The 26,254-nt window shown below is 40.0% G+C and overlaps 1 protein-coding gene across 1 annotated transcript in view; it reads left to right on the top strand.

Moving 5' to 3' along the window:
- Positions 1 to 6,017: 6,017 nt before the first annotated feature.
- GALNT3 (polypeptide N-acetylgalactosaminyltransferase 3) overlaps positions 6,018 to 26,254 on the top strand; it is a 53,029-nt gene continuing 32,792 nt past the window's right edge. The window contains exon 1 of the mRNA XM_043487934.1: positions 6,018 to 6,608. The gene's annotated coding sequence lies outside the window, so the exon portion shown is untranslated. The remainder of the gene's footprint in view (positions 6,609 to 26,254) is intronic.

Raw genomic sequence — 26,254 nt, 5'->3', positions numbered from 1 at the left:
GAGGAATGTGTCTCCAATATTGTTCTTAAGCCTTCAGAGGATGTCCCACATGGATGAGTCCTTTGTCCTCTACTCCTTCTTTATCGTGTCTAAGCTATTTAATCCCTTTCTGCAGTATCTCCATCCCCCCCTTGCCTTTTCTCTGTGGTCCATCAACTCTTCTAACAGAAATAAACACATTTCCTCCCCTAGCAGTAATTTTGTGTGTGTGCGGCCTCAGATGTCAGCTGCTTGTCAGCGACTCCTGTTCTTGAAGTTTTGCTGAGGGGAGGATCGGGCTGTTTTAGAGTTGGCTGACACCCTCGGGAATAGAGAACAGGTGCATTCCAACTCTGTGATTGGACATAAGTAAGGAGCAAATGACTTTTCTGTTAATCAACTAAAAACAAAGCCACTGAAAAATATAATTTCCTTCAAAGTTTTCCTTCTAGTATGCTTGAAAAATCAATATTTCTCTCTTAAACTTAATTATAATGATGCTATTTCTTTTTGGTATAATACCTTAGACCTATTATGCTAAAAGATCATTCCTATCTTCAATGATTAAAATTATTTAACAGATTTTATAACTATTTAGCAATAAATGATACCATACCTAGGTAATGTCCCTTAACAATTTTCCCTTCATGATACTGGCATAAGGAGGAGGGAAGGACCAAGGGAGGAGGGAGGTTTATTTTATGCCATTGCAAGGAATTTAAAAATATCAAGGTGATTTGGATTGCTTTTGGAAGCTCGCTAGTAGACCAGGGTCTTCAGCTGTGTTAAAGAATCTTTGGAGAGATGGAGGGAAGAATACTGTATCAAAATATACACAGATTTTCAAAAGTGGGAAGCTAAGTGTGGTATGATCAGGAGACAGTAAAAGATCTGGCTTATTTAAAGTAAGGGGGCATTTCCATATTTCTAAAGTAATAAGGTTTTAATTACAATGAACATCCTTGACATAAAGGCTTGGTAACTAAGATTCTTACAAATAGAAAATGCTCATTTGTTTCTATTTATTACTGTTTGGGATAAGATTCTACTAGTGATATCATCATTGTTTAGGATCTTGAATGACTGATATAAAATAAAAGTCAGAAGGAAATCATTACAAAAGTTTCAACAGATGAAGACAGTAGTGACCAGATGAAGAGCATGATCATCACAGTACTGTTCGCAATAGCAAAATTTGGAGACAGTCTTCATTATCCAATAATAAATGACTGATTAAATACATCTACACAGAAAGAAACAATGATGTAATCTAAAAATAATGCTGTAGAGAAATGAATTAATTGATATGGAAGTATATGTTAAGCAGAAAACTTTGGATACAGAAAAAGATCACGAAACGATCTAGATTTTATTTTAAAGACATGTCTCTATCTCCCTTCACATCTCACATTCCTCTCCCCCAACTTTTTCCAATAAAATATCTTTGGAAAGATATACAACAGAAACAGGCCTGGTAATTAGCCCTGATTTATCCTCATGGCAGAAATTTTAGATTTTTCAAAATCCATCTGCATTTTCTGATATTTCTATAGTGAACATAAATTGCTTTATAATTTAATCAATCATTTTTCAGAAAACAGAGAGATAAATTGAGGGGAAAAATGAATCAAGGATACCTGGAGTACTTCTCTGAGGTTAACATCATGCAGGACTATCACCGTCTTTTCCCACAAAGTATCCGTTGGTGCCACTGTCAGAATTTAGAACTGGCTAGACTGAATTTAGCCTGACTCAGCATAGCATTTTTTTTTTTTTTTTGTCTTATGCTAATGCTCGAAAGCTTGAAACTCTGCACTCTATTCAATCCATTTCATCAAATATTTATTGAGCACCTACTATGTGCCAAGCATTAAGGATACAAGATTAACAAGACATAATTCTGTTGCAACTTAAGTCAATAAGTGCCCTCATAGAAATCTGTATGTCTTGGAAAGTCCCAGATGGTTGTTCTGATGATATTCTTCAGGGGAAAATCATAAGCAATCCTCATACAAGACAATGTCCAAGAGACTTCATACTAAAAATAATCTATCCATGTTTTCATTCAATGTTTTAAGCACAACGTGGAATTACGCTGAATCACTATTTTTAAAAAAAGACTCACATATTTGTGGTTCTTCCCTATGATACCAGCACCATTCTCCTTTTAAATCAATAGCCTTTCAGTTCTTTTAGTAGAAATTATTTAAATCTTTTTAGTCTTTGAGTCAAAACTCTCATTTTGATTTTGAGATCCTGAACTGGAGACTCCAGTTTCCACACAAGGCAAAACTGTTTTTAAAGTTTAAATCAGGCAGTATGTTTCAAACTAAAGTTGCTAAACCCAGGATAACCAAAAATTAAACAGTTAGCAAATCCAAAACACTTAGAGTTGGACTTAGTGAATCTGAACAATTTCACTAGTTATATTACATAATTAATTTTTGAATTAAAATTTCAGTCTCAATTAATTTATGTGTTTTCATTTTTGTTTTCCATTTTTTTTCCTTTAGAGGTTTATTTTTCCCCCTGACAATTTTCATGGCATTTACATGAATCAGTGTGTGAAGGAACTTGGCAATCACTTTATACCATTGTCTTATTTTGTGGAAAAGAAAATGTAAGCCCAGAAACAAGTAACTCATAGAAGCATAAGTTTCTTTGCATAGTGCCTTTGAAATATAATTGTGTGATAACTGGTAACTACTGTTATTGGAAACTTGTCCCTCAGATTCCTAGTCCATTACTCTTACTTGCCTAAATTATTTCTCTAAATTATTTGGTTAAAGCATTCTTTTGGGCTTGTACCCAGCTCAAGACACTCTGATTATTGTTGTTTTTTTTTCATGATATTTAATGGATCTATTTATTAATTTAACAAATATTTATTGAGTACCACTTAAGTTTCAGATACTGGTCTTGCCATTACTTTATATATTAACAGAAATTATTAAATAGTGAGTATTATTTTGGGAGTGGTTTAGTTGCTAAGTGCTGTTCGACTCTTGCAACCCACGGACTGTTGCCCACCAGGCTTCTCTCTCCATGGGACTCCCCAGGCCGGAATACTGGAGTGAGTTGCCATTTCCTTCTCCAGGGGATCTTCCCAATCTAGGGATTGAACCCACATCTCCTGCATTGCAGGCAGTCTTCTGCATTGCAGGTGGATTCTTTACAGATGAACCACCAGGGAGGCCCGAGTATTATTTTAAACCCATATAAATGAGCATTTTGTGGTTAGTCTTGTGTGTGTGTGTGTGTGTGTGTGTGTGTGTGTGTGTGTGTGTGTTTTCCTGTGGCAGAGGGGAGCGGAGGTGAGAGAATGTCTGCCTTCCTTCCTGTGCAAAATCTGCTTGGTTTTCTATCTTAACTGCCATTTTATGCCAAACATGTAGTGTTAAGACAAGCTTGTTTCTGGGACTTCCCTGGTGGTCCAGTGGTTAGGACTCAGCATTTCTGGTTCAGGAGATGCAGGTTCAATCCCTGGTCTGGGAACTGGGATCTGGCCTGCTTCATAGAGCAGCCAAAAAAAAAAAAAAGCTTATATATGTATATATAAAATATGCTTGTTTCTGAGAAGCATGTCTACACTAAGTCTCCTGGGTTTTATTTTATGATGAAATACTGATTTCCTCTTTATAAAACAAATTCTTTATCCCATAATTTTGAATAACATACTTTCAAAAACCCTTTGTCTGATCGGATTTAGGACATTAAACATTTCAGCATAACAATATTTTCCTCTGGGCCTGCAGCATTTTAATTTTATTGTTAAGGAATAACTTTCATTAATTTTAAGACTTTGCTTCAGAATGAAATGAAACAGTATGTGTAATGCTAATAGTTATGCCAGACAAAGAAATATTGCTTTCCTTATTTAAATGATTTGTCTTCATTGTAAAAGTGATAATCAATTTTTAGTCCTTTCTGATTTTTCCTGTTCTTTTTTTCACTCATGCAGCATTTTGGTCCTATTTGCTTGTTCTCTCTATTTATAGGTCTCCCCTAGCTTCTCTTTTAGCTTCCCTGGTGGCTCAGTCAGTAAAGAATCTGCCTGTAATGGAGGAGACTGGCTGGAGTACAGGAGATAAGTGTTCGATCCCTGGGTGGGGAAGTTCCACTAGAGAAGGAAATGGCAACCCACCCCAGTATTCTTGCCTGAAAAATCCATGAACAGAGTAGCCTGGCAGTTACTATTTGACTTTTCTAGTATTGCTGTCAAAAAAGTTCAGTCCTTGGATTCCAGGTTGCTTTTCTATATTCATCTGCTTTATGCTGTCCTGTTAGTGAAAATTCTTGCTTGTTGCTTGGTGGGACATCAAAAATCTGGTAGTCTTTGGCTTCTGCCTCATTTAGGGATGAGGAGTACAAGACAAGAAACATAGTCTCCTTGGTTTAGGATTTCTTAGTTTATTAATTTCTGGGTTCAAATTTCTTGGCTTCGTATTTCTCCCAAATTTCCCAAAGGCTAACACTCTAATATCTGCTTAAAAGCAAACAGCAAAGAAAGTAGCAGAATTTTTTTAAAAAGGAGCTAGGTGATGTGAAATTTAGGTAGTGTTTTTAGCCCTGGATCTAACAACAACTATGATCAAATTGATATGGTAATACACATAAGTAGCTCCTGAATTTCTATGGGAAGAGAGGGAGAGCTTAAAAAATTACAGGCAAGTACTGAACTGACTGACTGACTGACTGATATAAAAGGGGCTTTCCAGGTGGTGCTAGTGGTAAAGAACTTGCCTGCCAATTCAGAAGACATAAAGAAACAAGGGTTTGATCCCTGGGCAGGGAAGATTCGCTGAAAGAGGACACGGCCATCCACTCCAGTATTCTTGCCTGGAGAATCCCTTGGACAGAGGAGCCTGGCAGGCTACAGTCCATAGGGTCACTAAGAGTCAAACATGGCTGAAGCAACTTAGCACACACACACACACTGATATTAATATGTCATAAACATATAATGGTTTCTTGATGCTTGCAAGGTAACAGTTCAGTTGAATTGCTCAGTCGTGTCCGACTCTTTGCGACCCCATGGACTGCAGCACGTCAAGCCTCCCTGTCCATCACCAACTCCTGGAGTTTACTCAAACTCACGACCATTGAGTCAGTGATGCCATCCGACCATCTCATCCTCTGTCGTCCCCTTCTCCTCCTGCCCTCAATCTTTCCCAGCATCAGGGTCTTTTCAAATGAGTCAGCTCTTCGCATCAGGTGGCCAAAGTATTGGAGTTTCAGCTTCAGGTAACCACAATATACAAAACAAACAGCTAACTAAAGTTTTAAACCCGATTTATGAGTGTAATATAAAATAGTACTGTGGATGCTAACACCAATGTTAGATTAACCAAGTCCTAAAACTGCACCTGTTGATACTGTACTAACCAGTATGTCTAAGCCTTTACTTTTCAGTTCAGTCACTCAGTCATGTCTGACTTTTTGTGAGTAAACCTTTACTTTAGTAAAGTAAACCTAGTAAAATAAAGTAAACCTTTACTTTAGGTCACACATAACACTAATATACCAATAAATAGGAACAATAAGAGTATGTGCCAAAATGCTGGAGGAAGGCCACAGGTGAACTTTATGGAAAAACCTGCCACCAGGTAATTAAGCATGCCACTAAAACATTTTCAGCTATTTTTCTCTTAATATTCCCATGTACATTCAAGATAGCGCTAAGTAAATAAGTTCATAGGAAGGTAGAAAGGTCATTTTAAGTCCTGGTTTCGGGTGTGTCAATGCTTGTCAGAACAGCAGCAGGAAGACGAAACAGAAAGTTGTATCTATCATAGAAGGACTTAAAATTTTTCTTTTTTTTTGGTCTTGGGATGAACAGCAAACCCCACCAGTTCTCTAGAGTCTGCTTTCTCACTTCCCAGTAGATGTTGGGTTTAAGCAAAACTGCAGGAGCAGCAAGCCCTCTCTAGGAAACCTCAGCGTCTTTGCAAACAAGCGCAGCGGGCTGTTCTCTACCCTCCCTGCTTTCCCTCTCATCTGGCAATCGGTTTGCCTTTCGATAGCAACCCAGGAAGGAGTGGCGCGCCCCAAATTCGCGAGGCTCTGCCAAATACCAGAAGCTCTTCTTTGGAAGACAGAGGCTCCTCCTTTGGACGTGAGGCGCCCCTACCAGAGCGCGCCCTTGCAGAAACGGAAACCACTAGCTGCGCTGAAGTGAGTCAAGTGATGAAATCAAGACTGCATGGGAAGGAAGCTCACCCAATAGCTCACGAACCGAAGTGGTGACAGACGTTGCTGAACTCTGCTCGTGGAAACCCTACGAGCCAACCGTTGCTACTATCAGGAGGTGGTTCTCGGAGGCACGGGGTACCCCGATCTCCGTACAGCGCACCCCTTCATTTTGGCAAAACGCAGAGGAAGAGAAGTGTGTCTGAGGGCTATCTAGATCCTCTGGTTCCCTAAGGACTCAGACTCTGTTCTGGTTACAAGGTGACCCCTGACATCAGGTCAGCGCAGGACTCCCCAGGGTAGACGGGCTGAGACTCGCCCCGAGCGGAGAACCAGCCTCGCCTCTCGCGCGGCCAGAGGAGCCGCGGGGCGGCTGCGCGCGGCCAGGGACTGCGCCCTCGCCCCGCGCGCGGACCTCGGTCCTCACCTGGAGCGCTCAGGTAGGGCTTGGGCGGGGCGGGAGGCTGGCGCGCAGGCGCGGGGCGGGGGCCTCGCCCCTGCCGACGTCGCAGGCTGGAGCTCACCTGGGAGACTCCGAGAGGAAGCGGAGCCTCGGTTCGGCCTCTCCTGGCAACGCCGGAGGCCCAGCGGGAAGGCAGGAGGCGGTGGCGGAGGAGGAGCCGGACTAAGCGGCAACTGTAGCGACAGCAACCGGAGCCGTCGCCGCCGCCGCCGCCGCCACCTGCACCTGGCGCCCGGCCCACGTCCAGCGCCCGCCGGGCCGCCGCTTCCCGCCGCCCTGCCCTGCCCTGCCCTGCCCACCGGCCAGGTGAGTCGGCGGGCCGGCGCTAGGGTCGCGGCGGGGGACCCGTTGCCCCTGGGCAGCATCGGAGGTGGGGAGGGGGGGGGTCGGATGGACGCAGAGGCTCACGTGGCGGGGAGACCGGGACGGTCCCGGTGGCCGGTTGGAGATGGTCTCGAGAGCGGTGTTTCAGTTGCCCTTCGGGAGAGGGCGAAAGGGGTGCCCGAGGCCGGGGGAGGTGACGCCCCGGGGGTCACCCTGTCACCCGCGGTGCCCCCTGTAAGGAGGCTCCAGAAGATCCAGCCCCGGGCCGAAGTCCCGGGGGCCCGGAGCCTTCCCTTTGAGGGTCGCGGACTGGGGGTGGGGTGGGGAGGTGGGAAGGGCAGGGAGCCGGGCGGCCGCGCTTCCTCTCGGGCTAACAGGTTGCAGGTCTCCTCCCGCCCCGGTGCGGGTGCCGGAGCGGCGAGCCCGCGGCGGGAAGAGCCGAACTAGGCAGACAACTTTCCCAGCCCGACCCCAGACAGTCCTAGCTGGAAACCGCGGCCGCCGAGCCATTCGAATGGTTTCCGAGTGGTTTGGAAGGCGCTCTGTGGTCGGGACGCGGACATCCTTCTCTCTCTCTCTGTTTGGTCTCTGCACTTTTCCGGGTGCGCTCCCTAAGCCAGGCTGCGCCCACTTTCCGGTTTGATCAAGAAGTTATTTTCTTCGAGTCAGGAGGAAATCCAACTGCCACTCACCGACCGCACACCATCTCGTTAAAGGACCTGTTGACTTAACCTGCATATCGCGGGTTTGGTCTGCCTGTGGCATATGACTCAAAGGTTCAAAAAAACTTTGTTTCAGGAACCTGCCACGTCTGAGCCTGGGTGTGCCAGGCCCAAATTCCTTTCCCTGCCTAATTAGGCTTTTCTGAAGCCTAAGAAATGAGGGTAAAACCGGTGCTTACCTTAGATTTTTCTTTTCTTTTCTTTCAAAGTCCATCAAAGCACTTCCTTCTCTCTCAAAAACTCATCCAAACACCTCATTTTAAAATTGATCAAATAACTATTTCTGTTTTAAGAACTCCATGGAGTTACCAATTTTTTTCTGGCTTTCAAAATATCTTATCAAGTGAACAGTGGACATAATTTTCTATAGAAGTTATGTTGCAATATTGAAGACATTTTAATTCAAATTGTATTATTAAAAAATCAAAGTCGCTGCCTTTATTTGAGAATTTTTGGTTGTGGGGAAATCTATTGCTTTTTTTTACTGTGCAAATTTTTCTTTAAATTTGTGGCTAAACTATGTAAGGTTAAAATCATGCCCTACAAATGAATTTCTTTAAATTTAACTTTTAATATCTGTAGTCTAGCATACATATTAGTTGAAACATTCTGAACAGTTTGTACGAAGCATCTTTCTTTTTGCATTGCTTTAACTAGCATTTTTACATAGAAATTTTAATAATAAACTGTCTCACTGTCTAGATTTTTTTAGTTCTATCTTTGCTAATTTTTTAAACATAGTTTAAATTGAACACTTAACATAAAATGCCTAAGGAAACACAAATGGTTTTTTTAAGACACTTAAAGTTAAAATTCAATCACAGCACAATAGGAGATTATTATTAATGATAGCTTTAACCAGTGCGTTTTGCTTTTCATAAAAGAGCCTCACCTTCCCTCTTAATGTTCTCGCCATACAGAGAAATATATGTGCTAAATACTGTTTAAAAATTAGACATGGGTATTGCTCTGTCTGAGGGGCTTCACAGGTGGGTCAGTGGTAAAGAATCTATCTGCCAGCGCAGATGAGAGTTTGATCCCTGAGTGGGAAAGATCCCCTGGAGAAGGAAATGGCAACCCATTCAGGTATTCGTGCCTGGGAATCCCAAGGATAGAGGAGCCTGGCAGACTACAGTCTGCAGGATCATAGTCTGACAGGACTGAGCAACTGAGCACACACACACATTGCTCTCTGAGTGTATGTTATTAATTTAATCTTATTGATTATTGGGCCAGATGTTATTAGATTATCTTTACTCTTAATTCTAGAGAGAAATGTAACATATCTGCATTATCTAGAGTAACTGTGTCTCATTTAAACTCTCTGTAAAAATAGAAAAAATAATACTTCCCTAGATTAAGATAATGAGGACTTAAGTCAGGAATCCCTTCTAGCCCTACCCTTCTTAGGATCCCCTTCTCACTTTGGATATCCAGCCAACCCATCCATTTTGTGATGAACTGAAGCTGAGAAGAGATTCTAACTTCAGTTCACCTAGCAAATTAATAGTAGACATGGCCTTATTTGAGTGACCTGACTCAAGACACATGTTATCTTTTCTTTTCACTACCCACCTTCTCATTTATCTTAAGATGTTTATCTTTCTGTCTTTCATATAGTTTGTAAGTCCTTTGTAATTACAGAACAGTCAGTTGTTCTTTGTCCAGCTCTGATTTACTCTAATTTCTACTGTCCAGATGATGCCTGACTTCAGGGAGACTGAGGCTGTCAATCTTTTCTGTCACTGTGGGCACATGTGTATTGATGATGACATTGAGATTTTTAATCCTTCCTTCGTATTTCAGAGCCACATTTAATTTTTTGAGTCAACTTGGACAACATAATTTAGTCTTCTGATCTTTTATTATATTGGCTTAAAATGTATTTTATTTTAAGCCAATAAAACATCAGTGTTTTTAAAACTTTTTTTTTTTGGACTGCAGTCCTCAGAATTGCATTCTATTCTTCAATACAATAGACTGAAGTATGTGTGTATATAAATGAAGCAAGGTTTACAAGGCAGTACTTAACCTTACAACTGGATGTTCTCTATTATTTACTTTAAAAAATATTGGTCTTAAAACACTGCATTGATTTTATGGGCACAGATGGACTGGAACCTACAATAAAAACAGTAATGTTCTATTGAATTTACATTTTTTTAAGGCTGATTTTTCTAGCAGTTTGTGTCTCATGCACACACATTCACGGGGAAGAAAATCAAACTGTACTTTTAAAAATGTATAAAATTATACTGTAATCCTTTTGAAACATTTATTGGATGGCTAGAGGCTCTAGGACCTGGTGCTAGACCAAATCTCTCAAACATTAGGAACTGCATGAAACCTTATTGTACATCATTGTATCTTAAATGGGTTCTCAGTATATTGTGGTATGTTTGGGGACAGGAAAAACTGGAAAGGTTTTTCTGAAGGGATTTCGGTGGTAACTATTATCAAATGAAAGCTTGAGAGAGAAAAAGAACTCTGTCCTGCTCTAAGTGCTAACATTTATGGCTGAGTTATATGCTGGGTGGAGTCTGAAAAAAATTATTATAGTAAACTGGCAAGTTTATTCTTTGGTTTATAGTTTGTTAACATATATTTTCCTTTTACTATGAAACAAATATAAGACATATTGTAGAAATCATACCATTTTCCCACCCCCGCAAAGACTAGATTGGGAAATTGAGAAATTTGATTGGATCCCTAAAGGACCTGTAGGGATGTAGGCTTGAAAGTTCTGATTGGATGATTAAGCCTTCCATAGAAGCTTTTAATTTTAATCTGCCTTCAGATTCCTGGTAAAAGGAATCTTTCTCCAAAAGCAAAATTACTGTTTTAAGATTTTAGAAATGATTAATGCCCAGATCATCTTCAGACATATTTAACTTTTTGGTCCATAGAATATAAAAATATATTTTTATGCCAGATCTTTTATGACTGTAAAATCATATTGAGAAAGAAATATTTTTAATCACCTATCTATGCATCTATTTAGGATCAGAATGATTAGTTTGATATAATTTGAATAATCAAAACACAACATGGGGCCAATAGCAGCAATGAATTCAAATCAGTGCCAGTAAAGACAAAAGACCAACATGCATTAACTTATGGCAAAGCAGAGACAAGTAGGACTCTGAATTCTAGGTCATTAGTGACTACTAGCAATTAGATGAAATCTTCAGTCATTCTCTGGGTTGGCCTCATATTTTTGGCACTAAACAGAGATTATTTTCCCAAGTATACATTTTTCCCCTATAATTGTTTCAGTTTCAAACTGTCCAAACTAGTTTTTTCATCTCATCTATACCATTGCCTGCTGGACATCTTTGAGATGTCATAATTACCTGAGATTATACATGTGTAAACCAGAACCTTCATCCCATCAAAACAGCAGCAGCAACAACAAAAGACGACCTCTTTTACTTCCTGTATCTTCTTTATGAGCATTAGTACATTTACTGTATCTTTTTTTTTAAATTTTTTTATTTATTTATTTTATTAGTTGGAGGTTAATTACTTCACATTTACTGTATCTTATCCACAATTCCAAAACCAAAAGAATCTCTGTTAAAAAAATTTTTTTGGTTAACTCATTTGTCAGTAGAATTCAATGCATTTGCCGTGAAACCTGAGTGAATTGTCAGGACGCCGATTATCATCACTCTGCTTGGTGGATGTGTCTGGCTGAAGAAATAGTTCTATGCTTGATTATGTGTGTGCTAAGTCACTTCAGTCCTGTCCGACTCTGTGCGACCCTGTGGACTTAGCCCTCTAGGCTCCTCTGTCCATGGGATTCTCCAGGAAAGAATACTGGAGTGGGTTGACAGGCCCTTTTCCAGGGGATCTTCCTGACCCGGGGATTAAGCCCTCCTCTCTTACGTCTCCTGCATAGGCAGGCAGATTCTTTACCACTCGCTCCACCTGGGAAGCCCCTCTGTGTTTGACTACATGGTACCATTCCAGTGCTGCTGGGGGACACTCTGTTATATTGGGTATGTAAACCACATCTCCTTTCTAACATCCAAAATGTCTCGATTTTTGAGACATATTAGGCTCCTGGGATTTTGGAGAAGGGGTTATTGATCTGTATCACCATCCAGATGTCATGCCAGAAATCCAAAGGTCATTTTTTACTCTCATTTTAGCTTCTAGAACTATCAGAATACTGAATCTCTTTAAGGTTTTCCACCTTCTTTTTTCACAAATTCCTCTCCTACTTCTATTGCTCTAGTTCAGGGTCTCATCACCTTTTGTCTTGGGTACCATAGTCACCTGCCACCTGGTATCTCGATGGATAGTGTTAAGCTCAAATCCATCCTCAGAAGAACCCTGAGGTGCTAATCTCTTTAAAATTATAAACCTGAACTTCTCTCTCCTCTGCTTCAAGTCAGGTAATGACTTTTCACAGCTCACAGGATAGAGAATCTATGGCCCTTAAAATGGCCCCACCAAATATGACCCTCGTTTAACTATAGATTTATACTCAGAATTTTTTATTTCAGCAACAGATGTCATTGGTTTTGTTTGTTTGTTTTTGTTCTCTGCACTGCTCAAAGCACCTTCCCTCTAATGTTTACCTCTATAACTTTTTCTGATTCTTAGGAGTCAGCTGAGGTCTCACCTCATTTAGGGTACTGCACACCCTGACCAACATACCTCCGCATACACCTGAGCTGGGTGAGGTGTCTTTTTATCATGTGACTTATATATGTGACATAATATAGTCTGCTGGCTCACCTGTGAACTCACACACAGTTTTATTAATAAATTATTTGCAAAACATGTAAAATTTCTCTTTCCACTTAAACTATTATGGAATAATAATCTTGGAGTAAAAATGGCACAGAAAGGAGAGAGAGGCATTGGGCAGGAAGTATATTTGCTTTTTTTAATAGATATTGAAGTAGGAAATATACTTAATTAGGATATTTAATTTATATTGCTATTATTTCCATCTGATTTCTTTGAATTCATTGTTATTTTTGTGTGTTTTGGTTCTGTTCCAAGATCTGGGTTTTACCATTTAGAAGTGAAAAGTTAATTTTGTGATTGAAATGCCTTGCAGCTTTTGTTTGCAAATATTCTACAATTGAGTACATTTGTATTGGTGAGAAGTTTAGATCAGCTTTCAAGTAAAGAGTATAATGTAATTAGACTAGACCAGCCATGAAATTAAAAGGAGTAAGCACTCCTTGGAAGGAAAGTTATGACCAACCTAGATAGCATATTAAAAAGCAGAGACATCACTTTGTCAACAAAGGTTCGTCTAGTCAAGGCTATGGTTTTTCCAGTGGTCATGTATGGATGTGAGAGTTGGACTATAAAGAAAGCTGAGTGCTGAAGAATTGATGCTTTTGAACTGTGGTGTTGGAGAAGACTCTTGAGAGTCCCTTGGTCTGCAAGGAGATCCAACCAGTCCATCCTAAAGGAGATCAGTCCTGGGTGTTCATTGGAAGGACTGATATTGAAGCTGAAACTCCAGTACTTTGGCCACCTGATGCGAAGAGCTGACTCATTGGAAAAGACCCTGATTTTGGGAAAGATTGAAGGCAGGATGAGATGATTGGATGGCATCACCGACTGGATGGACATGGGTTTGGGTGGACTCCACGAGTTGGTGACGGACAGGGAGGCCTGGCGTGCTGCAGTTCATGGGGTTGCAAAGAGTCAGACATGACTGAGCGACTGAACTGAACTGAACTGAGAAAAAAAAAAAAAGATGAAAGATTCCTTCCTGGAAGTCTCCCTTCACCAAGTTCTGTCAGTTTTACCTCTTAAATAAATATTTCTCAAATCCATCTACTTTTCTCTATTCCTAGCACTAGCATCTCTTGCCTGAACTTTTGCAATGTCCTCCCTGTTGCCTCTGTGAACTTCTTTCTAGTTGCTCCTTCTCAGGGTACCTAGAGGGATCTTCTCAGAATATTGGTCTTCTTGCCCTGCTGCTTAAAGCCTTTCATTGCCTCAGGATAAGTCAATCTCCTTAAGATGGCCTAAAGACCTGGCTTGATTTAGTTCCTGCCTAGAGCACATCTCTCTCATCATCACTCTCTGCTCAGGCTCTCATTTCAGTTTAGTCACTCAGTCGTGTCTGACTCTTTGTGACCCCATGGACTGCAACACGCCAGGCTTCCCTGTCCATCAACTCCCAGAGCTTGCTCAAACTCATGTCCATTGAGTCAGTGATGCCGTCCAACCATCTCATCCTTTGTCATCCTCTTCTCCCATCTTCTCCCATGCTTTCTGTCATAAGGGTGGTGTCATCTGCATATCTGAGGTTATTGATATTTCTCCCAGAAAACTTGATTCCAACTTTACTTTATCCAGCCCAGTATTTTGCATGATGTACTCTGCATATAAGTTAAATAAGCAGGGTGACAATATACAGCCTTGACATACTCCTTTCCCAATTTTGAACCAGTCCATTGTTCTTTGTCTGGTTCTAACTGTTGCTTCTTGACCTGCATACAGGTTTCTTAGGAGGCAGGTAAAGTGGTCTGGTATTTCCAATTCTTTAAGAATTTTCCACAGATTGTTGTGATCCACACAGTCAAAGGCTTTGGCGTAGTCAGTAAAGCAGAAGTAGATGTGTTTCTGGAACTCTCTTGTTTTTTTGATGATCCAATAGATGTTGGCAATTTGATCTCTGGTTCCTCTGCCTTTTCTAAATCCAGCTTGAAAATCTGGAAGTTCACGGTTCACGTACTGTTGAAGCCTGGCTTGGAGAATTTTGAGCATTACTTTGCTAGCATGTGAGATGAGTGCAATTGTGCGGTAGTTTGAATATTCTTTGTTATTGCCTTTCTTTGGTATTTGAACTGACCTTTTCCAGTCCTGTGGCCACTGCTGAGTTTTCCAAATTTGCTGGCATATTGAGTGCAGCATTTTAACAGCATCATCTTTGAGGATTTGAAATAGCTCAACTGGAATTCCTTCAGCCACTAGCTTTTTTTCTTAGTGATGCTTCCTAAGGCCCACTTGACTTCACATTCCAGGATGTCTGGCTCTAGGTGAGTGATCACACCATCGTGATTATCTGGGTCGTGAAGATCTTTTTTGTATAGTTCTTCTGTGTATTCTTTTTTTTTTTAGGATGTATTTATTTATTTTTTTATTAGTTGGAGGCTAATTACTTCACAATATTTCAGTGGGTTTTGTCATACATTGACATGAATCAGCCATGGAGTTACATATATTCCCCATCCCGATCCCCCCTCCCACCTCCCTCTCCACCCGATTCCTCTGGGTCTTCCCAGTGCACCAGGCCTGAGCACTTGTCTCATGCATCCCACCTGGGCTGGTGATCTGTTTCACTATAGATAATATACATGCTGTTCTTTCGAAACATCCCACCCTCACCTTCTCCCACAGAGTTCAAAAGTCTGTTCTGTACATCTGTGTCTCTTTTTCTGTTTTGCATATAGGGTTATCATTACCATCTTTCTAAATTCCATATATATGTGTTACTATGCTGTAATGTTCTTTATCTTTCTGGCTTACTTCACTCTGTATAATGGGCTCCAGTTTCATCCATCTCATTAGAACTGATTCAAATGAATTCTTTTTAATGGCTGAGTAATATTCCATGGTGTATATGTACCACAGCTTCCTTATCCATTCATCTGCTGATGGGCATCTAGGTTGCTTCCATGTCCTGGCTATTATAAACAGTGCTGTGATGAACATTGGGGTGCACGTGTCTCTTTCAGATCTGGTTTCCTCAGTGTGTATGCCCAGAAGTGGGATTGCTGGGTCATATGGCAGTTCTATTTCCAGTTTTTTAAGAAATCTCCACACTGTTTTCCATAGTGGCTGTACTAGTTTGCATTCCCACCAACAGTGTAAGAGGGTTCCCTTTTCTCCACACCCTCTCCAGCATTCATTGCTTGTAGACTTTTGGATAGCAGCCATCCTGACTGGTGTATAATGGTACCTCATTGTGGTTTTGATTTGCATTTCTCTGATAATGAGTGATGTTGAGCATCTTTTCATGTGTTTGTTAGCCATCTGTATGTCTTCTTTGGAGAAATGTCTGTTTAGTTCTTTGGCCCATTTTTTGATTGGGTCATTTATTTTTCTGGAATTGAGCTGCAGGAGTTGCTTGTATATTTTTGAGATTAATCCTTTGTCTGTTTCTTCATTTGCTATTATTTTCTCCCAATCTGAGGGCTGTCTTTTCACCTTACTTATAGTTTCCTTTGTAGTGCAAAAGCTTTTAAGTTTCATTAGGTCCCATTTGTTTAGTTTTGCTTTTATTTCCAATATTCTTGGAGGTGGGTCATAGAGGATCTTGCTGTGATTTATGTCGGAGAGTGTTTTGCCTTTGTTCTCCTCTAGGAGTTTTATAGTTTCTGGTCTTACATTTAGATCTTTAATCCATTTTGAGTTTATTTTTGTGTATGGTGTTAGAAAGTGTTCTAGTTTCATTCTTTTACAAGTGGTTGACCAGTTTTCCCAGCACCACTTGTTAAAGAGGTTGTCTTTTTTCCATTGTATATCCTTGCCTCCTTTGTCAAAGATAAGGTGTCCATAGGTTCGTGGATTTATCTCTGGGCTTTCTATTCTGTTCCATTGATCTATGTTTCTGTCTTTGTGCCAGTACCATACTGTCTTGATGACTGTGGCTTTGTAGTAGAGTCTGAAGTCAGGCAGGTTGATTCCTCCAGTTCCATTCTTCTTTCTCAAGATTACTTTGGCTATTCGAGGTTTTTTGTATTTCCATACAAATTGTGAAATTCTTTGGTCTAGTTCTGTGAAAAATACCGTTGGTAGCTTGATAGGGATTGCATTGAATCTATAGATTGCTTTGGGTAGAATAGCCATTTTGACAATATTGATTCTTCCAATCCATGAACACGGTATGTTTCTCCATCTGTTTGTGTCCTCTTTGATTTCTTTCATCAGTGTTTTATAGTTTTCTATGTATAGGTCTTTTGTTTCTTTAGGTAGATATACTCCTAAGTATCTTATTCTTTTTGTTGCAATGGTGAATGGTATTGTTTCCTTAATTTCTCTTTCTGTTTTTTCATTGTTAGTATATAGGAATGCAAGGGATTTCTGTGTGTTCATTTTATATCCTGCAACTTTACTATATTCATTGATTAGCTCTAGTAATTTTCTGGTAGAGTCATTAGGGTTTTGTATGTAGAGGATCATGTCATCTGCAAACAGCGAGAGTTTCACTTCTTCTTTTCCTATCTGGATTCCTTTTACTTCTTTTTCTGCTCTGATTGCTGTGGCCAAAACTTCCAACACTATGTTGAACAGTAGTGGTGAGAGTGGGCACCCTTGTCTTGTTCCTGATTTCAGGGGAAATGCTTTCAATTTTTCACCATTGAGGGTGATGCTTGCTGTGGGTTTGTCATATATAGCTTTTATTATGTTGAGGTATGTTCCTTCTATTCCTGCTTTCTGGAGAGTTTTAATCATAAATGAGTGTTGAATTTTGTCAAAGGCTTTCTCTGCATCTATTGAGATAATCATATGGTTTTTATCTTTCAATTTGTTAATGTGGTGTATTACATTGATTGATTTGCGGATATTAAAGAATCCTTGCATTCCTGGGATAAAGCCCACTTGGTCATGGTGTATGATTTTTTTAATATGTTGTTGGATTCTGTTTGCTAGAATTTTGTTAAGGATTTTTGCATCTATGTTCATCAGTGATATTGGCCTGTAGTTTTCTTTTTTTGTGGCATCTTTGTCTGGTTTTGGAATTAGGGTGATGGTGGCCTCATAGAATGAGTTTGGAAGTTTACCTTCTTCTGCAATTTTCTGGAAGAGTTTGAGTAATATAGGTGTTAGCTCTTCTCTAAATTTTTGGTAGAATTCAGCTGTGAAGCCATCTGGTCCTGGGCTTTTGTTTGCTGGAAGATTTTTGATTACAGTTTCGATTTCCTTGCTTGTGATGGGTCTGTTAAGATCTTCTATTTCTTCCTGGTTCAGTTTTGGAAAGTTATACTTTTCTAAGAATTTGTCCATTTCATCCAAGTTGTCCATTTTATTGACATAGAGCTGCTGGTAGTAGTCTCTTATGATCCTTTGTATTTCAGTGTTGTCTGTTGTGATCTCTCCATTTTCATTTGTAATTTTGTTAATTTGATTCTTCTCTGTTTCTTAATGAGTCTTGCTAATGGTTTGTCAAATTTGTTTATTTTTTCAAAAAACCAGCTTTTAGCTTTGTTGATTTTTGCTATGGTCTCTTTAGTTTCTTTTGCATTTATTTCTGCCCTAATCTTCTGTGTATTCTTGCCACCTCTTCTTAATATCTTCTGCTTCTGCTAGATCCATACCATTTCTGTCCTTTATTGTGCGTGTCCTTTATTGTTCTAGCTCTACTAGCCTTTTTTCCTTTTTTTTTTTTTTTGCCAGTTTCCTCCTGCCTTTAGGTCTTCGTGTCATTCTTTCTGCCTGGAACTCTCCTTCCCCTTTCAGCCTATCTAGCTAAAACTTACCTTCTGATTCCAATTTAAGCTCTTACTGTAACTGGAATTTTTCATGGGTCTTTTTCCCCACCTCCAGCTATGGATTAAAGTGAAGACTGAAGCCCAAAGAGGTAAATTCCTACTTAATACCTGGGAATATTACCTTAAATAAAATCAAACTTTCCTCACAATAGGAGCAGACTTTAGTATGTGACTCGTATGTTTAAAAAATAGATTTTAGTTCTTACTGCCTTTATATTTTTACCAAATAACAGTAGTTAATATTTATTGTCTTAATAAGTTTTAGTCATCAGTTACTATTTTACTATTGAGCAGTTATGTGCCGGGCATATTTTAGGAACTTACATGAATTAATTGTTTAATTTTCAAAGCTGCTCTATGAAGTGCATGTTTTCCCCCCCTAATTTAGAGATAGGAAAATTGAAGAGTAAGTAATTTGCCTCTATCTACAAGGCTAGTGAAATGTCAGAGCCAAGATTCAAATCTAAGTAGTCTCATTCCAAATCCTATACTTTCCCTGACTTATATGTAAATAAGACTAAGTAGGATTATTAAAGATTCTGCAGTAGCAACAGAAATCCTCTCAACCCTCATCTCCCCGAATCCTGCTATGAAAAGGCAATCACACTTTCACCTCTTTTAGATGTTTCTTCCCATTTTTACCTTTTGAAATAATATGCTTATATTGCCATTTCTTAATGTATTATTTGACATTACCTACTGACTGCCCATATGGTAGATACATATTAAGCTTTTCACACACATACTCATTGTGCTCCCTACCTTGACTTCCCAATAGATGTCACAGTACAGTCTCACATTTTGTTGGCATTTTAGTATGTATTTGTTATTGTGAAATCTTGCTCACCACTGAGCCAAGCAAGTCTATTATGAACATGCTTCCTTACTTGTAGAATTTTAAAAAATCTTTGAGTTAATCATAAACTCGCTTAAGAAAAAAGAACCTGCTTAGTTTTTCCATATATGATTTTCTGTATAATCCAACACTGTCTCAGTAAGTTTTTTTCACCTAATCAAACCTATCAAATTCATGGGTCCCTTCCTAGAACTCTCTGTCTTCTTGTTTCTGTTTGGACTATTGCTTTCTAGTCCTGTTCCATAGCAATTGTTTGGGATTTTTCTGTGCTGACATTTCTGACAGAGTTCGTATTTATTAGACACCATGACTTCTGTTGTTTTTGTGCCCCCTAATTTGGATGGAACCTCCCCAACATCCAGTAGGCCTTTTCCTTTCACTGTGTCCTCTAATACCCAGTTTTCCTCTCTGGAGGCAACTAATACTTTTCCTTTTTTTAAAAAATAATAAAAACAATATGTGTATATTTTCTCTGTTTTTGAAATGCAAAGAAATTTTGCTTTTTTTTTTCCATTTAACTATATTGTGGAACTAACATCATATCAGCATATAAAGTTGCTTCTTTGTTTTTAACTTTGCTTACTATTCCATCATATGACTCTATCATTATTTATTTATCTAGTTCCCTTTTGGCAGAGTTGTAGGCTGCTTCAACCTTTTGATATTAAAAAGAATGCTTTACCCTGGGGAAGAAAATGGCGACCCACTCCAGTATTCTTGCCTGGAAAATCCAATGGACAGAGGAGCCAGGTGGGCTACAGTTCATGGGGTCGCAAAGAGTCAGACATGACTTAGCAACTAAACAACAACAACAAACATGGAAGCTGTTCTCTTTTCTTTTTACTTTTATATATTTTAGAGTTTTCCATAATAGAAACTTTAATAGAAATTTAAAAAAAAGAATGCTTTCATGTAAAAGCTTTACAGGTTGTCATTTCACTTGAGTATTAACTAATGTGTGGGATAAATTTCTAGAAGTTATTCTCATACTTGGTTGATACTTTGATGGAGACTTGGGTAGTATGAGACCTTACATGTTTGATGATTCTGCATCAAATGGGATAAGAATAAAGGGTAAAAGAATAAGTGTATAATACTGGTAATAAGTGGGCCCTTCTGGAGAACAATTAATAGGGCAGAGAGGGTTTCTAATGCAAATTGTTTTCTTTGAGCTTTTGACCATGACATTTGTTTTTTCAGCTATGACCCATCTTTTTGAACTTTGTCATCACTTCCTTTAGTGTTCATGTCTCTTGCTGTATTATTTTAGCTCCAGGTCTATCCCTGAAGTAATCCAGAGCAGAGATTATGTTGTTATTTTTCAGTCATTTAGTTGTGTCCAACTTTTTTGTGACCCCCATGGACTGTAGCCTGCCGGTTCCTCTGTCCATGGGATTTCCCAGGCAAGAATACTGGAGTGGATTGCCATTTCCTTCCTCAGAGGATCTTCCTGACCCAGGGATTGAATCTGCATCTCCTGCATTGCAGGCAGATTCTTTACCACTGAACCACCAGGGAAGCCCAAGCATGTCATTAAGTGGTCTTTTTCAGCAAGTCAAGAACCTATCTTGAACACACGTCACAGCTTAACAACCTTCCCAGCCTCCATGCTGACTTATTTGTTGAGTTCAGCTAACTCTTATTTCCAAATCATATCCTGAGCTTCCACACCTCTTCTGCTGTCACCTGGATTACTTTTACTAGTCTCCTAATTGCCTTCAGCTTCCTCTCTGGCTTTCCCAACCATCTACCCTCGGGGTGGGGGTGGGGAAATCCATATTCATCACAGCTTCAAGAGCAATAATTTTAAATTTCAGTTCTGATTAGTTCATCACCCTGCTTAAAATCCATTAAAGCCTCTTCCCTTTGCCTGAAGGTTTAAGTGTTAATACAGATCCCACAGAATTAGGTACCCCTCCCTTCTCTACCCTTCTCTACCCTTCTCTACATGGACTTCCCTGGTGGCTCAGACGGTAAAAGCATCTGCCTACAATGCGGGAGACCTGGGTTCAATCCCTGGGTCGGGAAGATCCCCTGGAGAAGGAAATGGCAATCCTTCTCTACATGGAGCTTGGCATTCAACTTGTGTTTCATAGGCCTCAGTGTGTGATACCGTCCTGACAAAACTTACCCTACTTGAGGTCATCTGTTGAAAGAAGAATTAATGTTTAGGCTGACATTGTTTTATTTCCAACTGAAACATACATTAAAAGGGTTTTTTTCATACTTTAACCATAGGATGCAGAAATTTCAAATGGTAACTGAATCAGTGGAGGGATATCATGTGCTTCTAATTAGGCACATGTTTGGCCTAATCTTAAAGGAAGACATTGCTTTTATGCATAATCAAAACAAATAATGTTATGGATTTATGGAGAATTTATTTTGTTCTTTTATATCTGGGGATGTGTTAGCTAATGGAAATGGGGTAAGTAAGGGAAATATATAAATGCTGAGTGGAAGATTTTTTTTAATTTCTAGACTAAGGGCTTGGCAAACTACAGCCCTTGGGCCAAATTCAGTCTACCACCTGTTTTTGTAGAGAAAATTTTATTAGAACCAGGTATGCCCTTTTATTTATATATTGTCTATAGCTGCTTTTGCACTGCAAAAATAGAGTTGAGGAGTTGCAATACAGGTGATACGGCCCACAGCGCAAAAAATATTTACTGTTTTGCCCTTTCCAGAGAGTTTGCTCACACTTTCTAGAGAGGAATGGAAGTTGAAAGTTTGAGAGCAAGTATTTACTAAATGAGTTGTGCATAAACCTGTAGGAAGATGAATGCAAAGGGATAAAGGCTTGAGCAAGCAATCTTCACTTCTCCCCTATTTCTTAATACTCTGAGACCTCAAAAGGAGAGTGAGTGGACAGGCATATATCTGCAACTTGTGAGTTTTGGACCCCAAAACGGAATGTTTGATTGGATTCATTGTATGCAACTTGCACACCCATCTTCCAATGGTATTCCATGACAAGACCCCATGCACACTTCCTTCACTAAGATATTGAGAAAAAAACATGAAGGAGCCACTGCATTGTTGAGAAAATCTATAGTTGCTATCTTTAGTAACCCATCGAGATTGGCTTCCTGATTGCAGTGGAGATGGTGGAATCCTATAGCAGCAGGAACCAAGTGGCAGCGTTTCACCACCAAGGATGAATCAGCTTACCTGTGCAATAAAGGAAAGTAGGGACATAGGTATAATCAGAAGGCATTGGCCCCTCAAATGGGGCCAAAACCTCAAATGGTTTTGTGGGTAAAGTCATCAACAGACTTCTGGCATTTTGTGTATTTCACAGGAGAAGCTCTAGATCTGGTAGCAAAAAGCTTTAGTGGCCGCAGTTGACAGTCATGACCTTTCATCCAGTTTCCAAACCTAAGTCAGTTCCCAAGTTGAGAGTGATTTGATTGAAGTGGTGGCCTTTTCCCCTCTAGGAAGAACACTGTGTCACTGCCTCAAGCATATACCATAAACCTTCCTCTAAGCCTTTCCCAAAGGAACCTGTAGCCATTTGTTAAACTGCATTTTGAGGAAAAGGAAATAATCATACCTTTCACCCTTCATTCCTGAGGACCGAAAATATCCTTGTGGTCCACCAGTCAAAATGGGGACTTAGAATGGCCATGGAATAGGTGGAGTCTTAGCTCAAGCCTGATTCACAGTGTGCTCAGATGGTCAGAAGATCCACTCTGTGGATCTTATTTCCCCAGTTTCTCAAAGTATAATTGGAATAGATATACGAGATAACTATATTAGCTTTCTAAATCACAGATCCAGGACCACTATGGTAGGGGACCTAAGTGGAAGACCTTAAAACTTCTCCTTTGTAAGACAGTAGATCAGAAGCAATGCCATATCCCAGAGGAAATTGTTGAGATTAATGCCACCATCAAGATTTGAAATAAGACTAGTGATATTTGTCACATCTCCATTTACCTTACTTATTTGGCCTGTGCAAAAGTTGGATAGACCTTAGAGAATGACTGGACTACCATAAATCTAATCATTGGCTGATTCCACATGCACAGCTGACCTTTGGACAATATGCAGGTAGGGACAGCAACCCTCCAAACAGTTAGTTAAAAATCTGAATATAATTTATAGTCAGCCCTCCAACTGTGTAGTTTCTCTGTATTGGCAGTTCTGCATCCGCAGATTCAAAAAACCTCAGACTGCATAATGCTATAGTATTTACTATTGAAAACATATGTGTATAAGTGGACTCATTCATTTCAAACCCATGTTGTCCAAGGAGGAACTGTAGTTGCTGACCCAGATGTAGTATCTTTACTTGATCAAATCAGCACAGCCCCTGGCTTTTGGTGTGTACCTACTGATATGATGACTTCACCAGGACTACCGAAAGCAGTTTGCTTTTGTTTAGCAGGGCCAACCATATATTATCACAGTTTTGCCTCAGGGTCAGATTAGTCCTTCTGTGCTAGAAATCTTAACCATCCCAACATTCCACAAAACATCACACTGGTCTACTCTTGATGCTATTTTGTTGATTGTATCCAATGAGCAGGAAGTACTGGGTACTTAGTAAAGTATATGAGAACCAGAGGGTAATATTGATAATTCAACCCCACAAAAATTCAATAGCACTTAAATAACATTTCTGGATATTCAGTGGTCACTGTGCCCAAAAGGCCTTTCTGGATTTTGAGGCAACATGTACTACATTTGAATATGCCACTTCAGCCTGTCTCCAGAGTAACCTGTAATGCTGCTAGTTTTGAAAGACGATCAGAGCAAGAAAAGTCTGTGCAGCAAGTTCAGGACACATGCATACTGTGCTCCCAATCTGGCTGTGTGACCTAGCAGAGTCAATGATTTTCTGAGTGTCTACAGGAAATGGAGAGGCTGTACAGAGCCTCTGACAAGCACCGAGAGCAGAATCACAGCGCAGATTTCTGAGATACTGAAGTAAACCCCTGACTTCTTCAGCTAACTTTTCACCCTTTGACACACAGCCTTTGAAACACTTTTTGGTGTGCTACCAGGTAGATCCTGAATACATGAACGTAGGGTGTCAGTTTATCATATGGACCAGACTTCTCATCATTAACTGAGTGTTGTCTGAGTTACCTTGCCATGAAGTTGGCCATTTTCAGCAACAATCTGTCATCAAGTGGAAATGGTATTGTCAGGGAGAGGGAAATGTCCTCCTCTGCTCCTCCCGAGTCCCTGTGACTAGACTAATAATAAAATTGATATGAGAGACTAACAGTAATAAAAGAAACAACTTTTAATTCATGCACACAGAGTTCTCATAGAAGATGGGACCTAAGAAGTGGCCAGAGTAGGCATCTTTTATACTTTTTACACAAAGAAGCAATAAAATTTGTGAGGAATTGACAGGACAAAGAAACTTAGGCTTTGAGTGCTTGATTAGTAAAGAATCTAAACAATTTGGGCTGTAGTAGTAAATTAAAGAAGTAACAAAGTGTGTGTGTATGTTTAATACAGGTTTCTTGGCCCCAGATGCCATGTCTCTGGCAACAGAGTGTCCTCTACCTACAGATGGAGAGCATGCACCCATTCACATGAGAGTTATTTCCTGCTTTCTGGGATACAGGAGGGTCGAAGGGATCAAACCTGGGTCTCTTGCATTGCAGGCAGGTTCTTTACCATCTGAGCTACCAGGGAAGCCTGGATGTTTCATAAGTAACTTTAATCCAAAATAATATGCCACTGAGGCATATTTGGTGGGGAGGGCTAGCCCTCAGCCTCAGTAGTATGTAAGGGACAGAGCTTGCACAGATTTGGAAAGTACAAGTAAACTGTGTGAGCAAATGACTCGGACTCCTTTGATAGCAACTCCTATTGTATTCCTCAAGCCTGGGTTACAGAGGAGTCTGCAGAATATGCACGTACCATTCAAGAGCTGATACCCAGCAAGAGAATTCCAGAAAAACATCTACTTCTGTTTATTGGCTACGCTAAAGCCTTTGACTGTGTGGATCACAACAAACTGTGGAAAATTCTTAAAGAGTTGGGAATACCAGACCATTTTACCTGCATCCTAAGAAACCTGTATGCAGGTCAAGAAGCAACAGTTAGAACTGGACATGGAAAAGTGGACTGGTTTAAAATTGGGAAAGGAGTATGTCAAGGCTGTATATTGTCATCCTGCTTATTTAACTTATATGCAGAGTACATCATGTGAAATGCTGGGCTGGATAAAGCTAAAGTTGGAATCAAGTTTTCTGGGAGAAATATCAATAATCTCAGATATGCAGATGATACCACCCCTATGACAGAAAGCCAAAAAGGACTAAGGAGCCCCTTGATGAAGCTGAAAGAGGGAATAAAAAAGCTGGCTTAAAACTCAACATTCAAAAACTAAGATCATGGCATCCAGTCCCATCACTTCATGGCAAATAAATGGGGAAACAATGGATACAGTGAGAGACTTTATTTTCTTAGGCTCCAAAATCACTGCAGATGGTGACTACAGCCATAAAATTAAAAGACGCTTGCTCCTTGGAAGAAAAGCTATGACAAACCTAGACAGCATATTAAAAAGCAGAGACGTTACTTGCCAACAAAGGTGCATCTAGTCAAAGGTACAGTAGTCATGTATGGATGTGAGAGTTGGACCATAAAGAAGGTTGAGTGCTGAAAAATTGAAACTTTTGAACTTGGACTTCAAAGAGATCCAACCAGTCCATCCTAAAGGAAATCAGTCCTGAATATTCATTGGAAGGACTGATTCTGAAGTGGAAGCTCAAATACTTTGGCCATCTCATGTGATGAGCTGACTCATTAGAAAAGACCTTGATGCTGGGAAAGATTGAGAGCAAGAAGAGAAGGAGGTGGGAGAGGATGAGATGGTTGGATGACATCTTAGATTCAATGGACGTGAGTTTGAGCAAACTGGGAGATAGTGAAGGACAGAGAAGTCTGGCATGCTGCAGTCCGTGGGGTCACAAAGAGTCAGACATGACTGAGCGACTAAACAACAAATTCAAGAGTGGATAGCTATAGCACTACAACCCTCCTCATTGTAAAGGGCAGTGGAGAAGGAAAATTCTCCCAGTAGGCAGAATTTTGAATAGTAGATGTGATTTGTATAGTGCATCTGAAATGAGAGATGCCAGCAGTAAAGATGTATAATGGGCCATGGGCAGTTGCTCATGGTTTGACTGTATGGTCAGGGACTTAGTAGAAACAAGATTGGAAGACTGGTGACAAGGAATTTTGAGGGAGTGGTGTGAGGAGGGACTTTTCAAAAAGG

Source organism: Cervus canadensis, chromosome 15 (genome assembly GCF_019320065.1).
Source record: "Cervus canadensis isolate Bull #8, Minnesota chromosome 15, ASM1932006v1, whole genome shotgun sequence".
In the NCBI taxonomy this organism is placed as follows: Eukaryota; Metazoa; Chordata; class Mammalia; order Artiodactyla; family Cervidae; genus Cervus; species Cervus canadensis.
This window is presented reverse-complemented; position numbering and strand designations above follow the sequence as displayed.